Here is a 23,576-nt window from a genome sequence, read left to right as displayed (position 1 = left end):
TGATAAGACTAGATTAGAAATTTTTATTTTCCATATTGCAAATGATAATATGCTAACAAAAATCCAGATTTCTTCTGCTGTGTCACTGCAGACTTGTTTAAGGGTGATTAGATAACTTTCATTTCAGTGAATTCCAATTAGAGATGCAGAAAGGAATTTAACAGAAGAACAAGGTTCTGCTAAATAAAAGTATCCTGGTTGTCTAAAACAATGTCTCTGGGCTATCTATTTGTCTGCTTCTCAGAAATGTAGAGTCTAGATAGGATTATAAAATGCTTTTCCTGAAACTACTCTTATTTTTGAAAGACTTTTCAATTTTGATTTCTTTGTCTAAATAGGAAGCTGTTATTTTCTATTTATGTGTTAGCAAGGGATCTATAGTTAGAATGGTAAGAAAGGTCAAAATGTATGTTGCATTACGTAGCTTTACATTTCATAAGCCATGTCTACACAGCAAAGCTTTCTACATATCTGCGTGAATGTTGGGTGTGTAAGAAAAAACCTGTAATTCCTAAGTGTAGGAAAAAGCTGTCATTATCTATATGAGATAATTTTCTCATATAGAGCTAATTTATGCTGAAAAAAAGGAGTTAGCTGTCATATGGGGACAGATTAATTTTTTAAAAATTTTAATTCTATTTTTGACACTTTAAACTGTGTCTCTGCTGGAGGACTTCATGCAGTTACTGGCAATGCCTTTACAGTATTGGTCTATAGGACTGAAAGAGTTTGGTCCCTTGTAAGACTGGAAAAATTACAGGAAAAATTGTGCTCTTGGAAGGTCTTCCTAGAAGTCACAAGCCTGAACAAGCTTTAATGAATTTAAATTAATGATGGGGAGATACTCATCCAGCAATAGTGTGTCAGTAAAATTGATATTTGTATGGTGATAGAACATGTAGCATTAATTAAACAAAAAGTGTCTGAAATGAGAGAAGCTTCAAGGTTTCCAACAATATATGCAGTTACACAGAGCTCTGGGAGAAGGTGACAACTACTTTAATAACAGAGCTCTTGAGGACATTGTGGCTGGCTCAGTGCTTGCCTACCCTCAGTGCTATAGCATGAACCCCTTTCTAAGTTTTATAGTTTCAGTTTTATCTTTTGTATTTTGCATTCTTTAAAACCAAAGTAATGTGCAGATGCTAGACAAGTGTTTTAATTACTTTTTAATTTAAAATCAGAGACATAAATCCCCATAGCAATAAGGTTATAGAAATAATTTAAAGTCAATTAAATGAATGCAAGCTTTGAACTCCTGTATAATACTTTTTTTACTGCTTGTAATTAGACTTACTTTTGTTCTTCTGTTAATCAAAATTAATTTGTAAGTCCTTAAGGGTATTGACATATTCCATTCCAGAAAAAAAAATTAGTACATTTCACTGCCAAATGAGTTATCTGAACACACTAGTATTATTTAAGTAACATAGGTTAAAGTATAAATATTTCAGAAAAGTTTCATTACAGTATTCTTTTTGTAAGCATGTACAATTTTAATAGATACAAAATAAATCATGATGTGACTGTTTTCAGTGGATCACCATTGATTAAAATCTTCCAGACTTAAAAAAAATATTTCTGTCTGTACAGATGACATTTTAGCCATAAGATGTAGATACAGCAGTTTCCAGCTTATGCTGATTAGCAGAAGATTGCGGTTAACGTTTCTATCGTCCATGATAGAGTTTAACACAGTCCTTCAGCTTCATAAATTGCAGACACCAGCTTGGACAGAACTTCAACAGCCAATTTGGCATAAGAAGTGTTGGCAGGGTAGCATCTATGAACCAAAACTATCGGGATGACTTGGGGAGTTTTCGCAGCAAATGTAGTATGCAGTTCAGCGAGTGTGATAAAAAGTTTATCTTGAGCTCAGCAAAAAGGATTCTTTTTTTTTCTTCTATAATTCTCTTGGGATTGCTCATTTCACATGTCACATATGAGAAATGACATTTTGACTAATCTACAAAGTAATTAGTTGTTACAGGAATTACATGTATTCAAATGGCTGTTTTAGTAAATACAAAAATTCTCACATAAAGTGTGGCAGTGGTCCAGAAAGGGGAGTTTAGGCCTATACGTCATTTCCTCTGTCCATTTAAACTGCAAGCACTAGAAATAAACTCTTACATACAAGTGCCACTGGGACTTTTTCCAGGAAGACATACAGAAGCTCTAGCTGATACCCAAAACCTGCAAGAAAAAATCCATCAACTATAGTAATTATAAAAGTTGTTATAAACTTTCAGGTGCTATAGATCTACAGATTCAGCTCTTTCAGCTCTTTTCAAGATCACATTGCTGTTTTCTAGCCCCAACATGTTTATCATTGTTTAATTGTATGGCAAAATTGGCACCAAATCTTTCTTTCCAATCTCAAGCTAAATCAGCACACTGAGAAGTGTTATGTGCTTTTCTATCTCTCCCTGTTAACTGCAGATCTTCTGAAGTTATTAAAAAGAAAAGAAAGAAGAACTAAGTATGATGAAAAGTGGATGACATCTGGATGAAGGTTACAACCTTCAGCAAAATAAATCTAAATTATGGAAAATAATTTAGTCAAACTTTTTTTTTCATAAAATAATCTTCTACAACAGTATAACAAAATATACTTTATTATATATTTGTGTGTGATACTGTGTGTGTTTCAACAGCTGATCTGCTGTTGAAATTTAGATCATGAGGCACTGAACAGCATAAAAAGAACTACAAAGAGATCGATCTTATTCTAGAAAGTATTTACAGATTACTAGTGATTTTACAGGCAATTTTTGTTTGTTGGATTTGTTTTTTTTTAAATCATCAAATATTTTTCTGAGAGGCTGAAGCTTGATTTTTTTCATGTTGGAAGCCCAATTTTATTGTAGATGTTTACCTATTTTTATATCTTAACCATCCATTTCTAGATGGCCTTTTGTTCAGACCAGATCATGAATTTGGGAGCTGTATACTACTTGCAACTTATATTGTTTTAAATGATTATGCTCAGAACAGAAGGCAAGTCTTAAACATTAGTGAATTTTTTTTTGCCTATCCTGTGAAAAAATGTTATACACAATTGTCTGCTACAGAGTTTTGCCAGCCACATCATTAGCTGAATGGCCTCATAGATAAAAACAAGCAGTTATTGCCATCACGGGATTTAATCCATCTGATTAAAGTAGATATCTAAAAGTAGGCTGTATCTCTCTACCAAAGTAAGGTTCCTGTCTTTAATAATGACTCATCTGTCCTAGAACAAAAGTCTAATTATTGTATAAAATTGGAAGACAGTATAGATGCTGAGATCTTGACTAGAGCAGTTTCAACTATTGAACATTTCATGTAGATATCTGCTCTCCTCTCTTTTCCTCCTACATGAAAAACATGAGAAGGAAGATGCAAGTTAGTACAGTACATTAAACAACTTCCACCTCTCCTTCTCTTGGTGCTTCCCTCTATATTTCTGCTCCTTCTTTATAATTGCCAGTTGCCAAATCAGGCTTCTGTGAGGTCTGACACACTCATATTTCTTCCTGTCCAGCAAGATCTTCATGCAACGCAAGCTCCAGCAAACAGGAAGCTCTTCATAGGAATAAAGAACCACCCCCTATCAAATGTTGCTAAAATCAGGGGCAAAACTTTTCTACTTTCACAGCCATATTCCCCAGTCTGTTACTCAGCCTGTTTGAGGCTCCTCAAGGTTATAGTGTTTCCCTCAAATGCCGGCTCCATTCCCAGCTGCTGCCAAGAGGAAACTCTTCAGTCAACATTCCTCACAGAGCAACAGGAGCTGAAACTGCTTTTGGTCTCTCAATTTTGTGGTGAGCTACATGCACAGGGGCTTAAGTGGAAAGAGGTACTAGTGGGCCTGTGTGGGGGTGGCAGAAGGCAAAGTTCAGATAACATCCTTCCTGAGCAGAAAACATCAAGTGCATCACCCAACCCATGGCTGGGAAAAGCTGTGAATTTTTTTTTCACTTGTACCGTCTTGACCCCTTGTCTACCTCAGCTCTTCCAACAACAGTTAAAGAAAAGCCCCAGGGGAAAGCAATATGCAACATCACTCACTGGACTGGCCAGCAGTGTATCACATACTACAGGACTTTGAAAGGTCTGTCCTGGTTTCGGCAGGGACAGAGTTAATGTCCTTCCTAGTAGCTGGTACAGTGCTGTGTTTTGGATTTAGGATGAGAACAAAGTTGATAACGCACCCATGTTTTAGTTGTTGCTAGGTAATGCTTACACTAACCAAGGACTTTTCAGCTTCCCATGCTCTACTGACTGAGAAGGCTGGAGGTGCACAAGAAGCTGGGAGGGGGGCACAGCCAAACTGGCCAAAGGGGTATTCCATACCATGTGACGTCATGCTCAGTACATAAACTGGGGAAAGCTGGCCGGGGGGGGCCACTGCCCGGGGACTGTCTGGGCATCGGTCAGCAGGTGGTGAGCAATTTTACTGTGCATCACTTGCTTTGTGTATATTATTATTATTATTATTATTATTATTATTATTATTATTATTATTATTATTATTATCATTTTATTTCAATTATTAAACTGTTTTTCTCTCAACCCACGACTTTTTCTCACTTGTGCTCTTCCAATTCTCTCCCCCATCCCACCGGGGGGTGGGAGGAGTGAGCGAGCGGCTGCGTGGTGCTTAGTTGCTGACTGAGGTTAAACCATGACAGGTCTTATACTACAAGATCTTGAAAAGGGGTCATAATGAGAAAAAATCAAAGCCAATGTTGACACACTTCCATACTGATACAGAAATTTTAAGCTATGTATATAAAAAACTTCATTAAAGTGAAACCTTCAGATGCATGCCAAGTTAGCTGCATTTATGAAACTGAAACATAAGTGAGAAGACCTAGTTTATATAAATATAGAACACAGTATTTGTGGAAGCAAATGTCATGACAGTTTTAAGTACTTGTCACTGGACATCTTAAACCACACCCACATAAAATCTTGCTCTCTTCACTTGTACTACCTCTAACAAAAGGGCTGAGGTTGTCATTTTTGTATATACAAACATCAGAGAGGCAATGTACAGGTGTTTCTACATATTGCCAACTAAGGCAGCCACTCAAAAGATGCAGATGTTCGAATATGGTGGGCTAGTAGAGGTAAATGGTGGTTTCTGAGTGGGGAATGTAGGCAGCATGAGTTGCTGTCCAATACTGAAATGTCTAAACAACTCTGTATGTCTACTTTTCTTCAGAAGACTCACATTTCATGTGGTCTAAACCAACAAAGGGCACAAAGTTCAGGATGTCTGAATCCTCTGTATGCTGAACTCTTCCTATGTGTGCTGAAACCTGTACGTGTTGAAGAGTTATGGATCCTCACTTTCGGTATGTAGAGATGAATCCTGAAAGATCTTTAAACACATTACTTAAAGTAGTTTGTGTAGAATTCATAAAAATTCATCTGAGCAATCAGGTCTCTCCTTTATTTTTCAGATATGTATGAATAGAGAATTAAAGCTTTTTAACTTGCATTATAGAAAACTCTAAATTATGCATTTAAACTTTCAGAAACCAGCATGAATGGTTAAGGATCCAAAGAACCCCTTTCTAAACATTTGAATCCCTTTATTAATATTATCACCAAATAATTGTACCAATCATCATGCCCATGAAATATGTCAAGTATTCTCATTTCAAACTCTGTTTTCTTGCAGACTTCTGTGTACCATGCAAAACTAACAGTTCAATTGTACCTCCTTTCAGGCACAGTAATTAAGAAGTGCACCAAAGAAATGTGTGATCTGCAGACACTCATACCTTTATCTTTTGCAATGTTCTTTGTGCAACATGACCTGAAATAACTCTTCAAAAGTGTAATTAGTATACTTTTCAAGGGTCTCTTTTTGGTGCATAAGATAGGAGTGTACAGTTCTTTTCAGATACTTTCTGTCTAAAACCATAAGCTTCAATAACAGTGTCAGTCAATAGGTATCTTCAGTTCAGGATCTTTACAGCACAGTTGCCTTTTATACATTTTTAAAGAAAGTGTGCCTGTTCTGGTGCCCTAACATTGGTACAGAAGTTCCTACCTTTACCCAAAGCAGTAATGACATAGCATAAGTTATCAAAACAAATTAATCAAAAAATTGAATGAAGAGTCATTAAAATAATCTTGAAATTCTAGTAGTTCTAGAAAATGTTTATCTTATTACTCAGTAACAATATTAAACTACTTATACAGATGTGACAGAAATAGAAATAAAATGTACTTAACTATTTTTTTTTTTTTACCACAACGTGGAGTAATAAGGAATCTAAATTTGAGGCCTGACTACTGAAAAAGCATGTACCACCTGAGAGAGGCCCTCTAAACAATTAGAAGAAAGGATGGATTCCATAATACAGGATTAATTACAGCCACCATATTAAATGATCACTTTCAAGGGTTAGTCAACAAGAAATGCTGCAGATAGGCCTTTTCTTAAACTAAAAAATTTTCTTCTGCAGGGAATTCATAGCTCCAGTATCCATCACCACCCAAAAGGTAATCTGTGTCTTCAACTATCAAATGATAGCCAGAGATGTGAAGTATGTGCTTTCTTCTTATCTCACAGTTCAGGGGATACTGTACTCACACAACATGCAATTTTCCCACTGAATTTTTTTTTTAACTGGTATAAACCTTCATCTTTTAGCCACCAGGATGAAAGATCCTGCTAGGACTTTTACCACCAGGTCCTCAGTGTCCCTGATTGGTCATATGTTCCAGCTAAAGCTATTTTATTTGTGTATTTAATTACAGATTTGTTTTTAAGAGGGAAAGAAAGCATGAGAGAGAGAAGGCATATAGCATGAGAAAAACAAAATTACTTGTGCCACAATTCTGTTTCAATTTTTATTTTGTTTTCCTGAACAGTTACTAGTTAATATAAAAACTGAAACATTAATTGGCTCAGGTATTAGAACAGTCTGGGTGAGCATCCTAATCAGTAGGATAGAGAGCCATGATAATTTACATGCTTTTTATTTATGCAATGTGAAAAGAGTCTGAAATTCTTACTGCTAGCCCCTGCCCCTAGCAATATCCTCCTGTAGAGCACATCAACCTGGAGTGTTAAGGGAGTTACCAAGGAAGAGTGGGAAGCCTGCATCATTTCAGGCAAAGAAAATAATTGAACCCTCATTCAGTACCTCTAAAAATCCTTGTGGTCTGTTTTAACAGAAAACCTGATCTTCTACATCTGTTCAGAACACACCAGATTGCCTCAAGCAACTCTGGTTGATGAACAACTATTTTATTCATTTTAACTGGATTTATAGAAGAGACAGGTGCAAAACTGTAAACACTGAGGGACATCTGGACATGCTTAGAATAGCAATGTCTTTTTAGGAGCTGGGGAATCTCTGGATATTACATGTGTCCTTAAAGCAATGAAATAGCATGCAGAATGAGAACAGATTCACTTTATGCAGTGCAAAGTCCTGTGGATATTTGCAGACCAGCTACTCAGGTAGGTAAGGAAAGGTAAGGTAGGAAATACCCAGGACATACTGTCCTTTAGCAACTGGCTGGCTGAGCCCCTTTATTCCTGATCCTCTGAAGTGCAGCCACAGGGGCCATGCGTGAAGAGGTGGATCTGGTGCTGAAGCAGAACTGTTAACGGCCCCAGAAACTTCAGTACAAAGCCTTAGATTTTGCACTTCTGATATGCTTCCCAGATAAGGGCACTTAATAGCTCTCAAGAACATTAGGCACACAAAATTAGCTAGGTAGGGCTTCTTTGCCCTTTATTCTGGGAGACTAAATTACCTTTTAATGAAACAGTGGGTGTAAGTCAGTCCAAAATTAGTGTAATAACTGGTTATATGCAGTGAATGACTGTGCACTGATTAAACTTTAACGTCAATGATGCAAACTCACAGGTCTTTGAGTCTGGATCAGAACTTTGTTTAGAATTATTTTGTGTTGTAGATTTACCAGACTCCTTGTTAGACTGGACATAGATCATATAATATGACAGAGGTAATTATAAAAATATGGATAGAAGTGAAATAGAATCAGGTGGGTTTTTTTCCCAGTGAAGCCAGGATTTAGTACAAATACTCTGAAAAGGCTATCAAAGACTCTTCTAGCATTCTTTGCAGGTGGTGCAGGAATCTTAAAATGATAACAAAGTTTTGTAGAAGTATTTTTGTGCCTATGATGCTCTAAAGATAAGTGATGGTGATTTTGTTGGGGGAAATAATATTTTCTAGTTTTATTAGCCCCATTGATGTAGTTGGAAAACCCCATTCCTCCCATTTCCTTACAGGGTGTATGGAATGTGATACTTAGCTTAATTCAAAATCAAAGAAGCTGTGACCTCTTCCCAGTTAGTTTTAAATAATGAAAGCATTTCAGTAACAGGATCTAGAAACTGTTTCCATATCCAGCTTAATGCCTTACTTCTTCCAAGTAGGTTCCCCCTCCCATGATATTGCAAAGCATTTATAATTACATATATAACTCATATAATTCATATTCATATATATAATATATATTATATACTATATAAATTAATATTATATATTAATATATAATTAATTCTTGCTAGGTGTCTGTCCTGGTTTCGGCAGGGATAGAGTTAATTTCCTTTCTAGTAGCTGGTACAGTGTTTTGGATTTAGGATGAGAACAAAGTTGATAACGCACCCATGTTTTAGTTGTTGCTAGGTAATGCTTACACTAGCCAAGGACTTTTCAGCTTCCCATGCTCTACTGACTGAGAAGGCTGGAGGTGCACAAGAAGCTGGGAGGGGGGCACAGCCAAACTGGCCAAAGGGGTATTCCATACCATGTGACGTCATGCTCAGTACATAAACTGGGGAAAGCTGGCCGGGGGGGGCCGCTGCTCGGGGACTGTCTGGGCATCGGTCGGCGGGTGGTGAGCAATTGTACTGTGTATCACTTGTTTTGTATATTATTATTATTATTATCATATTATTATTATCATTTTATTTCAATTATTAAACTGTTTTTCTCTCAACCCACGACTTTTTCTAACTTGTGCTTTTCCAACTCTCTCCCCCATCCCACCGGGGGGGTGGGGGGAGTGAGCGAGCAGCTGCGTGGTGCTTAGTTGCTGACTGAGATTAAACCACAACAGTCCTTTTTGGCACCCAACATGGGGCCTCTAAGGGTTTGAGATAATAACAGATTAACCAGAGTGTATTAAGGAACTTATATCTGTTAATAGTTGTGGGTCACAATGTTGGTTTCTCTGTTCTCGATATTGATTTGTGTAATCTGCATCGCGCTCTTTTTCCTGCTGTACATGTTAAAGATTGGTGTTGGGTTTTGCAGTTTGCTGTGGTCTGCTGTGAATAGTAATGTCTCGCTTGTGAGGTTTGTTTCTAGAACATTGACCTTGACGTTAGTGTGGTATGTAAACTTCGCAATGAAGCCGTTACTGTACCACGGAGACCATTTCGTGGAGACAACTAGCAATTACAGTAACTTTTCTGAGAGTTTTTTTACGGAGGAAATACAGAATGGCAGGGTCACTACCTTCTTCTATGATGTTTCCTCCTTCATTACAGTAACTTTTCAGTATTTTGAACATCCTTGGGCAGTTAAGATACTTCTATTGGTATTTCTTGGGAATATTGTTTCGGTTTTGTCTAAAGTTAATAAGCAATTTAAGAATATCATCCAGAGATCTGCCCCAAGGCTGAATAATTATGAGTGGCAGGATGCGTGGGATAAGATGGGCAAGTATCTAGGCCAATGGGCACCCCCAGTGTTTTGGAACTTCACCCCTGAGCAAGTGCAGAATCCTGAAAAGTTAGTAGAACATTTGGACAAAGTATGGTGTCACCCTGGCAACTCCAGAGAGATGCAGCTCATTGCAATGTGCTGGGGCCTGGCCCATGCCTACCGAGCCCTGTTTAACACCATTCAGTGCCCTCAAAGGGAAGAGAATGTCCCTGGCTCTGACAGTAAAATGACACGCACTGCGGCCACTCAGACCCGGGCAACGCGCCCTGCGGCCACTCCGACCCCAGCGACACGCCGTGCAGCCACTCAGACCCCGGCAACAGGCCCTGCGGCCACTCAGACCCCGGCAACAGGCCCTGTGGCCACTCAGACCCCAGTGATATGCTCTGCAGCTACTCAGACTCCGGCGACAGGCCCTGCGGCCACTCAGACCCCGGCGACATGCACTGCGGCCACTCCAACCCCGGCGACAGGCCCTGCAACCACTCAGACTCCGGCGACATGCACTGCGGCCACTCCGACCCCGGCGACATGCACTGCGGCCACTCCAACCCCGGCGACAGGCCCTGCAACCACTCAGACTCCGGCGACATGCACTGCGGCCACTCCGACCCCGGCGACATGCACTGCGGCCACTCCAACCCCGGCGACAGGCCCTGTGGCCACTCAGACCCCAGCGACAGGCCCTGCGGCCACTCCAACCCCGGCGACAGGCCCTGTGGCCACTCAGACCCCGGCGACATGCACTGCGGCCACTCAGACCCCAGCGACACGCCCTGTGGCTGAACCAAAGAACCAGCCTGTGCCGGTATCAGTCACCCCTGTACAAAAGAAGAAATTTTGGAAGCGGAAGTCGTCTCGTTTAGTAAGGGAGGAAGAAGCTTCTTTTAAAAGGGGGCTGGAGGAAGAAGTGTATGAGACAGATGACCCTAGAGAAGGACCATCACGAGAACAGGAGGAGGAGAGCCGGCCGCTGACTGGGGAGGAGGAAGAGGAAGAACTCATAAATGAGGCAGTGACCACCCGATCTCTATCCCTGAGTGAGCTGTGAGATATACGAAAAGATTTCAGCCGCCATCCAGGTGAGCATATTGTCACCTGGCTGCTCCAATGCTGGGATAATGGGGCCAGTAGCCTGGAATTAGAGGGTAGGGAAGCCAAGCAGCTGGGATCCCTTTCTAGGGAAGGCGGCATTGATAAAGCAATTGGAGGCGACTCTTGTCAAGCGTGAAGGAAAGGTATTCCTTTAAGGAAGATGTCATATGTCGCCCAAGCAAGTGGGCCACCATGGAGAAGGGTATCCAGTTTCTGAGAGAATTAGCTGTGCTGGAGGTGATTTATGATGACCTGAACAATGAACAACTATCCAAAGATCCAGACGAAGTCAAGTGCACACGACCCATGTGGCAGAAGTTTGTAAGGAGCGCACCATCGTCATATGCCAATTCATTGGCAGTGATGACCTGGAAAGATGGAGAGGAACAAACAGTGGATGAATTGGCTAGTCAACTCCGGCAATACGAGGAAAGGCTTTCTTCCTCCCTCATCTCGGCTGTGGAGAAACTGTCCGAAAAACTGTCCCAGGAGATCCAGCAACTCAGAGAGGATAGATCCTACTCCTCACCTGTACGGACCAGTATCTCGGCTATTAGAAGTAAGCGTTCTTTTGCTCAAGAGAGAGAATATAAAGGGTACACACCACGGGGCACCCTATGGTTTTACCTGCGTGACCATGGAGAGGACATGAGGAAGTGGGATAGAAAACCTACTGCAGCCCTAGGGGCATGGGTACGTGAATTGCAAGGGAAAACAAACACAGAAAGAGGTTCTTCCAGGAAAATTGCTGCTCCAGTTTCCGGTGGGCAGTTCCCCAGAGAGAGTAGAAGGGCTGATCTTACTCTTGATCTTAATGAAGAAACTTCTGACTCGTATGTACAAGAAATGAGAAATGAGTACTATGATGAGGATTAGAGAGGCCCTGCCTCCAGCCAGGGGGAGGAAAGGGACAACCGGGTTTACTGGACTGTGTGGATTCGGTGGCCTGGCACGTCAGACCCACAGAAGTATAAGGCTCTGGTAGACACCGGTGCACAGTGTACCCTAATGCCATCAAGATATATAGGGGCAGAACCCATCTGTATTTCTGGGGTGACGGGGGGATCCCAACAGCTAACTGTTTTGGAAGCCGAAGTGAGTCTAACTGGGAATGGGTGGCAGAAGCACTCCATTGTGACTGGCCCAGACGCTCCGTGCATCCTTGGCATAGACTACCTCAGGAGAGGGTATTTCAAGGACCCAAAAGGGTACTGGTGGGCTTTTGGTATAGCTGCCTTGGAGACGGAAGAAATTAAACAGCTGTCCACCTTGCCCGGTCTCTCGGAGGACCCTTCTGTTGTGGGGTTGCTGAAGGTCGAAGACCAACAAGTGCCAATCGCTACCACCACGGTGCACCGGCGGCAATATCGCACCAACCGAGACTCCTTGATTCCCATTCATGAGCTGATTCCTCAACTGGAGAGCCAAGGAGTGGTCAGCAAGACTCGCTCACCCTTTAACAGTCCCATATGGCCAGTGCAGAAGTCTAATGGAGAGTGGAGACTAACAGTAGACTATCGTGGCCTAAATGAAGTCACGCCACCGCTGAGTGCTGCTGTGCCAGACATGCTAGAACTTCAATACGAATTGGAATGAAAGGCAGCCAAGTGGTATGCCACAGCTGATATTGCTAATGCGTTTTCCTCAATCCCTTTGCAGCGGAGTGCAGGCCACAGTTTGCTTTCACTTGGAGGGGCGTCCAGTACCCCTGGAACCGACTGCCCCAGGGGTGGAAACACAGCCCTGCGACTTGTCATGGACTGATCCAGACTGCACTAGAACAGGGTGGAGCTCCAGAACACCTGCAATACATTGATGACATCATCGTGTGGGGCAACACAGCAGGAGAAGTTTTTGAAAAAGGGAAGGAAATAGTCCAAATCCTGCTGAAGGCCGGGTTTGCCATAAAACAAAGTAAGGTCAAGGGACCTGCACAGGAGATCCAGTTTTTAGGAATAAAATGGCAAGATGGACATCATCAGATCCCAATGGATGTGATCAACAAAATAACAGCCATGTCCCCACCAACTAGCAAAAAGGAAACACAAGCTTTCTTAGGCATCGTGGGTTTTTGGAGAATGCACATTCCAAATTACAGTCTGATTGTAAGCCCTCTCTATCAAGTGACCCAAAAGAAGAACGATTTCAAATGGGGCCCTGAGCAACGACAAGCTTTTGAACAAATTAAACGGGAGATAGTTCATGCAGTAGCCCTTGGGCCAGTCCGGGCAGGACAAGGTGTAAAAAATGTGCTCTATACCGCAGCCAGGGAGAATGGCCCTACCTGGAGCCTCTGGCAGAAAGCACCAGGGGAGACTCGAGGTCGACCCCTAGGGTTTTGGAGTCGGGGATACAGAGGATCCGAGGCCCGCTATACTCCAACTGAAAAAGAGATATTAGCAGCATATGAAGGGGTTCGAGCTGCTTCGGAAGTGATTGGCACTGAAGCACAGCTCCTCCTGGCACCCCGACTGCCGGTGCTAGGCTGGATGTTCAGAGGGAGGGTCCCCTGTACACATCATGCAACTGATGCTACATGGAGTAAGTGGATCGCACTGATCACACAATGGGCTCGAATAGGAAACCCCAGTCGCCCAGGAATCCTGGAAGTGATCATGGATTGGCCAGAGGGCAAAGATTTTCGAATATTGCCAGAGGAGGAGGTAACGCGTGCTGAAGAGGCCCCAATGTATAATGAACTACCAGAAAATGAGAAGCAATATGCCCTGTTCACTGATGGGTCCTGTCGTCTTGTGGGAAAATATCGGAGGTGGAAAGCTGCTGTATGGAGTCCTATGCGACAAGTTGTAGAAACTGCTGAAGGAGAAGGTGAATCGAGCCAATTTGCAGAAGTAAAGGCCATCCAGCTGGCTTTAGACATTGCTGAAGGAGAAAAGTGGCCAGTGCTCTATCTCTATACTGACTCATGGATGGTGGCAAATGCCCTGTGGGGGTGGTTGCAGCAATGGAAGCAGAGAAACTGGCAGTGCAGAGGCAAACCCATCTGGGCTGCCACATTGTGGCAAGATATTGCTGCCCAGGTGGAGAACCTGGTTGTAGAAGTATGTCACATAGATGCTTACCTACCCAAGAGTCGGGCCACTGAAGAACATCAAAACAACCAGCAGGTGGATCAGGCTGCTAAGATTGAAGTGGCTCAGGTGGATCTGGACTGGCAACACGAGGGTGAATTATTTCTAGCTCGGTGGGCCCATGACACCTCACATCACCAAGGAAGAGATGCAACATACAGATGGGCTCATGGTCAAGGGGTGGACTTGACCATGGACACTATTGCACAGGTTATCCATGAATGTAAAACGTGCTGCAATCAAGCAAGCCAAGCGGTTAAAGCCTCTCTGGTATGGAGGACGATGGTTGAAATATAAATATGGGGAGGCCTGGCAGATCGATTATATCACACTCCCACAAACCCGCCAAGGCAAGCGCCACGTGCTTACAATGGTGGAGGCAACCACTGGATGGCTGGAAACATATCCCGTGCCCCATGCCGCTGCCCGGAACACTATCCTGGGCCTTGAAAAGCAAGTCTTATGGCAACATGGCACCCCAGAAAGAATTGAGTCAGACAATGGGACTCATTTCTGAAACAACCTCATAGACACCTGGGCCAAAGAGCACGGCATTGAGTGGGTGTATCACATCCCCTATCATGCACCAGCCTCCAAGAAAATTGGACGATACAATGGACTGTTAAAGACTACACTGAGAGCAATGGGTGGCGGGACGTTCAAACATTGGGATACGCATTTAGCAAAGGCCACCTGGTTAGTCAACACTCGGGGATCTGCCAATCGAGCAGGCCCTGCCCAGTCAGAACTTTTACGTACTGTAGATGGGAATAAAGTCCCTGTAGTGCACATGAAAAATATGCTGGGGAAGACAGTTTGGGTTATTCCTGCCTCGGGCAAAGGCAAACCCATCCGTGGGATTGCTTTTGCTCAAGGACGTGGGTGCACTTGGTGGATAATGCGGAAGGATGGGGAAGTCCGATGTGTACCTCAAAGGGATTTGATTTTGGGTGAGAATAGCCAATGGTCTGAATTATGTGATGTTAAGTACTAATGATAGTTATAATAGTTATACTAATAATACACAGATATACTAATAATACTAATAATATTATATGCCGTACTAATGTTATTACAATAAGAATCACCCAGACTAATGAAGAATAACTTCAGTGAAACCAAGCAAAGCACAGTAATGATGGTACCAGAACTGACTTCAACATGAAACAATCCAACACCACATACCATCTCCATTTTTCCTGCCCTGAAAGATTATTATGACAGATGGAGCCCGAAGTCATGGACTAAATGAACTCACCGAACGTTTTAGAGGGATGGCCCACAGATGAAGGGAATGATATCTCTGTGTGTGTGTGTGTGTATATATATATAAAAAAAAGGGGGGTGGTGATTAATGAAAATGTACTGGAAAATAATAGACTTGAGCATGACGCAGATGGTATAGAATAAGGGGTGGATATTGTCCTGGTTTCAGCAGGGATAGAGTTAATTTCCTTTCTAGTAGCTGGTACAGTGTTTTGGATTTAGGATGAGAACAAAGTTGATAACGCACCGATGTTTTAGTTGTTGCTAGGTAATGCTTACACTAGCCAAGGACTTTTCAGCTTCCCATGCTCTACTGACTGAGAAGGCTGGAGGTGCACAAGAAGCTGGGAGGGGGCACAGCCAGACTGGCCAAAGGGACATTCCATACCATGTGACGTCATGCTCAGTACATAAACTGGGGAAAGCTGGCCGGGGAGGCCGCTGCTCGGGGACTGTCTGGGCATCGGTCGGCGGGTGGTGAGCAATTGTACTGTGTATCACTTGTTTTGTATATTATTATTATTATTATCATATTATTATTATCATCATTTTATTTCAATTATTAAATTGTTTTTATCTCAACCCACGAGTTTTTCTCACTTGTGCTCTTCCAATTCTCTCCCCCATCCCACCGGGGGGGTGGGGGGAGTAAGCGAGCAGCTGCGTGGTGCTTAGTTGCTGACTGAGATTAAACCACGACAGTGTCTGATATCAGAGAAGATGGTTGGAGCTTTTTTAATGCATGTTACATTAATTACTGCACTCAGAGCCAGCAGATAAACTCAATTAATTTATGTGTTTTTCCTTTGGTCTATGCTGTGAACAAATTTGGTTCTTACATTTTCTACTCCCAAAGTAAATGCTTTCAACTGGGTTTTTTTTGTTGTTATTGTTGTTTGTTTGTCTGATTTTAAGTGTCTTAAATAATCTTAATATATTTAATTATTATAGATTGATTATTCCATTTCCCAAAAGGCTAGTGGGTGGCTGAATGACATGATTAGAACTAGTAGGTGTACTTGCATAGTATTTGACATTTTTAAATATTTAAGTACCAATATTAACCAGTTCTAACTAACGTGTAAAGATTAAAAGCACCAGTTTGATTAGATTGTCAATTACTACCCATAAGTGAGTAAAACCAGCAGGAATCATAGGAATAAAAAAGAGTTGGGAGAACAATAGAAAGTACAATAATCATGTATTTGAAACTTATCTTTACTAAATGAATTAAGGATTTATTGCTCGCGTGTCTTAAAGTATATTGTCTTTATCCTCACTCATGACACATAAATGAGATTTAGAGACTAGACATTTTCACTAGCAAAATTCGTAATGTTTAAAGCAATATCTGTTCTCCTAAGGATGTCACATAAGACCAGGAAATAATTGCCTTGAAAATAAAGCTTACTTGAATTCCAAGACTTTGTCAGCTAGCTTTAGAAGAAATGAAATAGTTTTGAGGAAAAACAGAAACAGTTTTCCTGTAAAATTATTAAATTATTTTTCAATTAAAAGTGCTTGGATATTTTTAGATATTGTAGCTAAGGATACACCTACTGCATAATTAATGTTGTTGTTAAACTGATTTAATTATTTGGTGACTTAATGAGCTAAATTCAGGAGGAATTTAATGTTCAACCCCTACAAATTACTACACTGTTCCCAAATACTAAAGGAATGTGCACAGCTGAGAACTTCTACTTCACAATACTTCAAGGAGTTTTTGGAGGAAATTAGCAGATCAAGAATAATGACCCTATATGCAATGTGTGAGTGAGCGTACAAGGACCATGACATGTTATTGAAGGGGAAAGCTTGGATCTACCTGTAGTCTGTAAGGTGATCTGGATTTTATCGTGTAATTCTCATTCTTGTCCAGACTGTGACTGAATTATTCTTTTGAGGTTGACTGCATGAAAATGGACACTTTAGGTCATTGACATCAAAGTTGGTTGAGTTGATGGAAAGATTATGCTTGAAGAAATAAAAATGATAGGAAGGAACAGCATTACAGATATTCTTCTTTTGTGTTTATTACACTTAAATGATATGACCCACACTAAGTGATACTTATGTTTTTACCATACACAGCATAATGGGGCCAGGATCTAGATTTGGGTACTAATACAAAATATATTGCTTGTTTGAAATGTTTCTCACTGTATCAGAAGAGTTTATGCAAATTGTGTATTTTATGTAAGTTTTTGTATATGTGTGATCAAAATCATCAGCTATGAATTTGAGATGACCTATGTATATGATGGTATACCATTTTTAACAGTCACTATTGTTAATCTACATTTGTATTTTATCTCTTCAAGTGACAAATTCATTTGGTCATTTTAAATGTATCAAAAATGTGTATGAAAAGTGTATGAAAAAAATCAGAAAAAAAGCCACAGAACTGCCTCTAATTCAACTTAAAAAAAAAAAAATCTGCTTTTTCTGTTCTTCTTAACAATCTAATTAAAGTAATATGTAGCTACTGAACACATTTAATTAGCCTGACCTGTTTTTTTTTGCTGGGTACAATCCAGTTCTACTATATTTTTTTCCAATGCCTTCTGGCTAATTTTTAAGTGGTATAAATTAGAAGTTCTTGTCAGTCTACTAAAAATGCAATCATTTTATGCATCATACAATGTATTTTTTCTATTTAAAATTCTCACAAAGAACATGCAAGTTGCATTCTCAAAGCAACTGTACTACTGGGACAAATGTAGAAAATAAAGCAAATAAAGGTAAAAAAAAACAAAAAAAAGAAAAAGTAGAGCCCTGTTAGTTTCCAGTCATACACTATCAGTAGATAGTAGAGATATACGGATGTTGGTGATCTGATCAACTTCTGATAAGCACTGCGAAGCAATATCTTTTTGGCAATTTGGGGGAAAGTTATATTCTCCCATGGTCTGAATTCCTGAATGCTTTCCCGAAATGCAGTGTCTGATCTTTCTTTTCAAAGCAGAGCAGAGGTTAGCTGCTTTTGGGAAAGGAATTTCTATTTCTGTGTTTAGAGTGTAAGAGCAGGACGAGAGTGCTTTGAGGGAATAATCTAGGATTTTTTTTGTTCCTTTTAATTTCTTGCACTAGTGAATGTACGTTAGGTTGGAGCAAAGCTAAGCGTCAAATCTAATGACTGGGACATCTACACAGGAAAGGACCATTCTGAATTCCAGTTTCTACCAGGATGGAGTAATAATTTAAAATACCACAGCAGTTATTGGAACAGAAAATGAAGATCAGGACTCTGCCTCCCATATGAATGTTCTAACAAGTGGATGAAAAGCAATTCTTATTCTTGAACTTTGGCTCAATAAATGTGTAATTTTTTTCCACCTAATGAAATGGTTTCAACAAGCCATGGTGAGAGTGCCCTGCATGTAGATAGCTCAGTTACTGTGCTAGGAAGCTTGAAATGTGGGTTTAATTCGTCTCAGGTCAAATAGGGGAACTGAACTTAATAATCACATATCCTGAGTCATTGGGTAAATGTGGCTGCTCAGTGACATAGGGAAGTGGGCTTTCTCTATGAGATTTAAGAATAATGCTGAAGAGTCACAGACTTGAGCAGGATGCTTGCACCTTCTCACACTGAGGACTAGATGCTTACAAGGATTTTCAAAGGCAGAATTTTAAGCTGCAAGGAATCTTTAATGCCAAGAATTTGGTCAAGCATAAAAGATGAGATTTAGGATCAGCATTAAGAAAGTATTTCATTAAGATGTGTAGACAGGACAAAGACACCAACATCTTTTGATGACCTTAGTACCTGGTAATACCTGAACAAATTTGTCCTTTTTTTTCTTTTTTTTCTTGTTCCTCCTTATGAAGGACAATCTCTGTCACCTTTTTGAGCTGGATGCCTCCATTGACTATCGAGATGAGTTACAGCTGTGTTTTAAATAGCTGTTTTACCAACAGAGGAGAATGGATACAGGATGGGCTGTAAGAATTGCAAATAGTCAAACAAAGGTATCCTGGGATGATCTGTCTTTTATGCTATTTCTACTTTTCCTTTGCTTATACTTTTATTATTTTTTTCATCTAATAGGTTTGATGGGGGAAATTACCACAAGTGGTAGGATTTTAAGAAGTAATTTAAAAAAATACAATGGGATTATAACAGGGATGACTGACTGTTACCAAGCCATCATTTATGTGCAAAATGGACACTGCTCTATTAAAGATTCAAAATACATGTTTAGCCATACTACACAAGCACACCTGCATTTCAACATCTTACCATTGTCAAGTGGTTCGTTAAAGTTCTTATGTTGAGCAAAAGGCCATTTCATTGAAAATAACTTGGGACATAAAAGTGAAGAGAGGAGGTTAAAGTTTCAAGGTGACTGTGGCATTTAAGAATCTAAAGCCGGAGAGCTATTGTTTCTGGTTAAATGCCTTATCTAAGTCTGATTGTCTCTTTATGTTTGGGTCATATTCATCCCTCAAGCAGAGTCGCTGAAGCAGTAGATGAACTTGAATCTTTCATCCTCATCCAGTTGACCCTGCTTGGCAACCATATTTTTTAAGACATTCTTTTGATGTAAACTGCCTTCATTTTGGCAGAAGGTATTAAATAAAGTTAAATTATTCCTATAAAAAGTAGTTGTAGTATAAATACGAAATAAAACATGCTGAAAATCCTACTGTTGAAATATAGATGGTCCTGCCTTACAGATTTCCATTTTTAATTCACCATGATTACATAATTTTGCTTTACTCTCTAAAGCTTATTTTGCTCTGTAAAGCTCATGTAAATGCCATCTCCTCAGTTTCTACAGCGCTATGTACTTTCATATAACAGTCTACAATTCTCAAAAATATGAGACAAAAAAAGCCCATGAAGAATATTAGAGTAACATTAGGAGTATGTACTTGACTCTGAAACATGCAATTGCATCAAACCACAACAATAGATGCAAGTACACCAGCCTATAACACAAGATTGTGAAATGCCAAAGAAAAAAATGATCGAATTGACTTTCAGTAGTGTATATTTAAAAGATTGATAGAAGATTGTACTCAGAAAGCACTGAAATCAGTAGGAAGCTGGTATTAAATACTTCAATCTAATATTTCAATAAGTAATTGGCAAAATAAGATTTTTCATTTTTATGGTTTCTTGCACCTGCTGCTCTCTCTTGAATGCTAGTGATGCTATGAGTGGTTACTAAGGAAACAAAGATTCTTGGATTTAATTAAGACTTGTCAGGTAAAGCTCTTTAGGTTATTTGACTGTTTTTTTGGAAGACAAAACACCCAACTTTCAAAATAATGTAGCTGAAAATCAGTCTGCACATATCTTGTTACTGATAAAAGCTCCCAAACAGATTTAAAATAGCCTGTAGCACTTCTGTCTCATTCATTTACTTAAAAACAAACAAAAGAAACCCCTAAAAACGCACATACAATTAAGAGAAGGAATGAGGGTGAAAATAACAATGAAAATAGCCACTTCTAATTTATCCTTTATTCTGCAACATCATTTTAGAATGGAATTAAAATATATATAAAATAGCATTTGAGGTCCATTTAAAGACCTTGTGTGTTATAACCTCTATCACAGTAAGAAATAATATCTGCTTATAACTCACTTTGATATCAGTATTTCACATTTCACTGACAGCTCAGGTTCCAAGATTTCATGTTGAATGAGTTTGTCATCTTGAATAAACTTTCCAAGGGGACAATTATAGGGCAGAAAAATTTTTATCTGTAAGAGGTACCCATTTCCTCCTCTCCATGGTATGGAAGGGTTTGTATGATGAAGTAAATGTGGCCTGAATATGTTCTCAGTCACTGTGGAGCTATTGAAAACTGCTTAGGGTCCGTAAAGTTGACTGAAAAATCACAGACAAGCAGTTTTAGGAAGGTACCAATCCTAATATAATAACATACTGAAAAATGTGAGAGGAGCAATGTTCTTAAAGGGAAGATTTTGAAATGAATTAAGGTTTTTTGTTTGGGTTCTATATGCAATATGCATGTCTTAGGTGTGCATCATCAGACAAGCTGGAAAATGAGTTAATTTTCATGTTATTTAACCCTGTAGTCTTTCTTTTTGGCACCATTCTTCTTCTTAGTTGCTGAAAGCAACTTTCCAGAAAATACTGAAAAGTAATCAGAAAAAAGAAGGAAGTTTTTTTTTTTTTTTTCCTTTCTATTTTCTTTGTTTTCTTCCCTGGTGGTTTCTTCCTGATTTTCTTCCTTTGTCACAACCTCCTTAGTTAGTTCTGACCCCAGGGTTGTACAAACAATATTCTCTCCTGTTCTCTGGACTTTTTTTAGGCTAATCTCATGTTCCCTTCACCAGATGGTCTCTTTTCAAAGTCCTGTGACTCCCTTTTTATCTACCTTCTTTTGCATTTACTCCTCTTCCCGCAAAGCTAACTTTGACCTCAACTTTCTCTTCACCCTGATGTCTTAATTTTGTACTAGGTGATAATGAGGCATAAGCATTAATATCCTAGGAAAATCCAGGAGTTCAGAAACATCATGAGTAGTTCTTCTATCCAAGGAACAGATAGGGAATCTGAAATAGTGCTATGCTCAGCATTAGCATAGTCCTATGTTTAGTGCCTTTTTTTTTTTTTAAATTTGAGTTTTGCCAAATAAACAAGCCAGAAATGCAAATGGAAGAACTTTCCTGGGTGGAAAGAGAATACAATAATACTGTTAATGCAGCTCACCATTTTGTTCAGATTAAACTGGATTTGGATTATTTATTTGCATCATCCATGCATCCATGTATTCTACCATGACTATATAGTTTAATGCAATTTAGCTTGTTATTTGGTTTGATGAGCTGTTAGAGTTAGACTGTGTGTGATCTCATGAACTTATATAGCTATCACTTCCAATGATAGTGCATTCCCATTTCTCAAGGAATTTTGAAACAGTTATTTTAAGATTTGATGCCGTCAGTATATGACAATATACTGCTCAGAATGCAAGGAATATTACACCAGTTCAGAATAAATAAGAGCTTAATTAAGACAGGATATGGGTAAGTAAACAGAATTAGATACATAAAATATTGTAGCTGAAGTCCAGCATGATTTATACCTTTAATTTTACCAGAGGATTTAATTTTATATGAGGATTCTAATGGTAAGTGCAAATGGTTAAATTTAACTAGGCATCAATTTATAGCACTCCTGCCACATACTAGTTGCATGTGCTGATTTTATTTGTGAGTTGATAACACCAGTAAACAATGGGCCTTCTAGAATGCTGATCCAGTACTAATGTTGAGGAATAAGTTGTCCACAGTAGTCACCATTAATATTATTTTGTGCAACTAATGAATAATAACAAGTGAATAAGAACATTCCTAATTAACATTTGAATAGTGTCTTCTCTTTATAAAACAGGCAGTAAGAATGTGTCATTAGTTAGACATTGACATCACTGGTGGTATAACAGTCCTGAAAATATATAATAATTTTGCACAGCAAAGACAATTTTAGAATTGAGTTTAACCAAATAGCGGTTAGAAACACAGATTTTTTTTTGGGGGGGGGCTAACTGGATTGTATAATACTGATACTTTAAAAACCGTAATTCTGCTAGAAATTGTAACACAGTATTACCTATATAATTTTCTTATTTAAAAAGTAAAAAAACCAACAAGAACAAAACTATACATTCACAAAATATATTGTTGTCATTTGCCTATGGACATAAGTGAAAATATATTTTCTGAAACTTCTATGGTATTACTAAAATAAATACTTATCTAGCACTCTGTTTAATTTGTAAGCAATCAAATATCGTCTGAAGTTCTGCTAAGCTTGTTGGTTGGTGGTTTTTTTATTTTCCTTTTTAAGGTACTTTTACCTTTTAATCTCAAAATTGCTATATAAATGCTCATTATTATTACAGTGATGACAATGGTCTCAGATTTGGTTTTTTTGTCACAACAGATTATTTACAATTTAAAATGGTTGATGGACTATAGTCAACAGACATATCAAGGTAAAATGGTTTATTATTGCTGGTTTTTTTTATTTGTAACTTCAGTTGAATTGGAAAAAAAATTTAAAAATTATTACAGATACTAAGAATTTTAGGCAGCCTAAATGCTTTTGAAATTATACCTAAACATTTGGAAATATTTGGGAATTTGTTGACTAAAATTAATAACTGAGAGGATAAGAATTCTGGGCTAGAAGTATTAGCCAAATTATTGTGTTCTCACTGTGTATACTTCAAATAATGGTCAGCAGCAGCTCACTAGGTTACAGAAAAGACAATGTAGTGTCTCATAAGTGAGCCACTCAATAAGCATGTGGTTTAGTATGATCACAGCTGAAGGGTCTAGATCCAGAGATGAATTAGGTAGATTCTTGCTCGAAGTTCCTGGCCAAAGGTGCTTCTTCCCATCTCCCTCCCAGTGGTC

This window comes from Aptenodytes patagonicus, chromosome 1 (assembly GCF_965638725.1).
Source record: "Aptenodytes patagonicus chromosome 1, bAptPat1.pri.cur, whole genome shotgun sequence".
Taxonomy (NCBI): Eukaryota; Metazoa; Chordata; class Aves; order Sphenisciformes; family Spheniscidae; genus Aptenodytes; species Aptenodytes patagonicus.
This window is presented reverse-complemented; position numbering follows the sequence as displayed.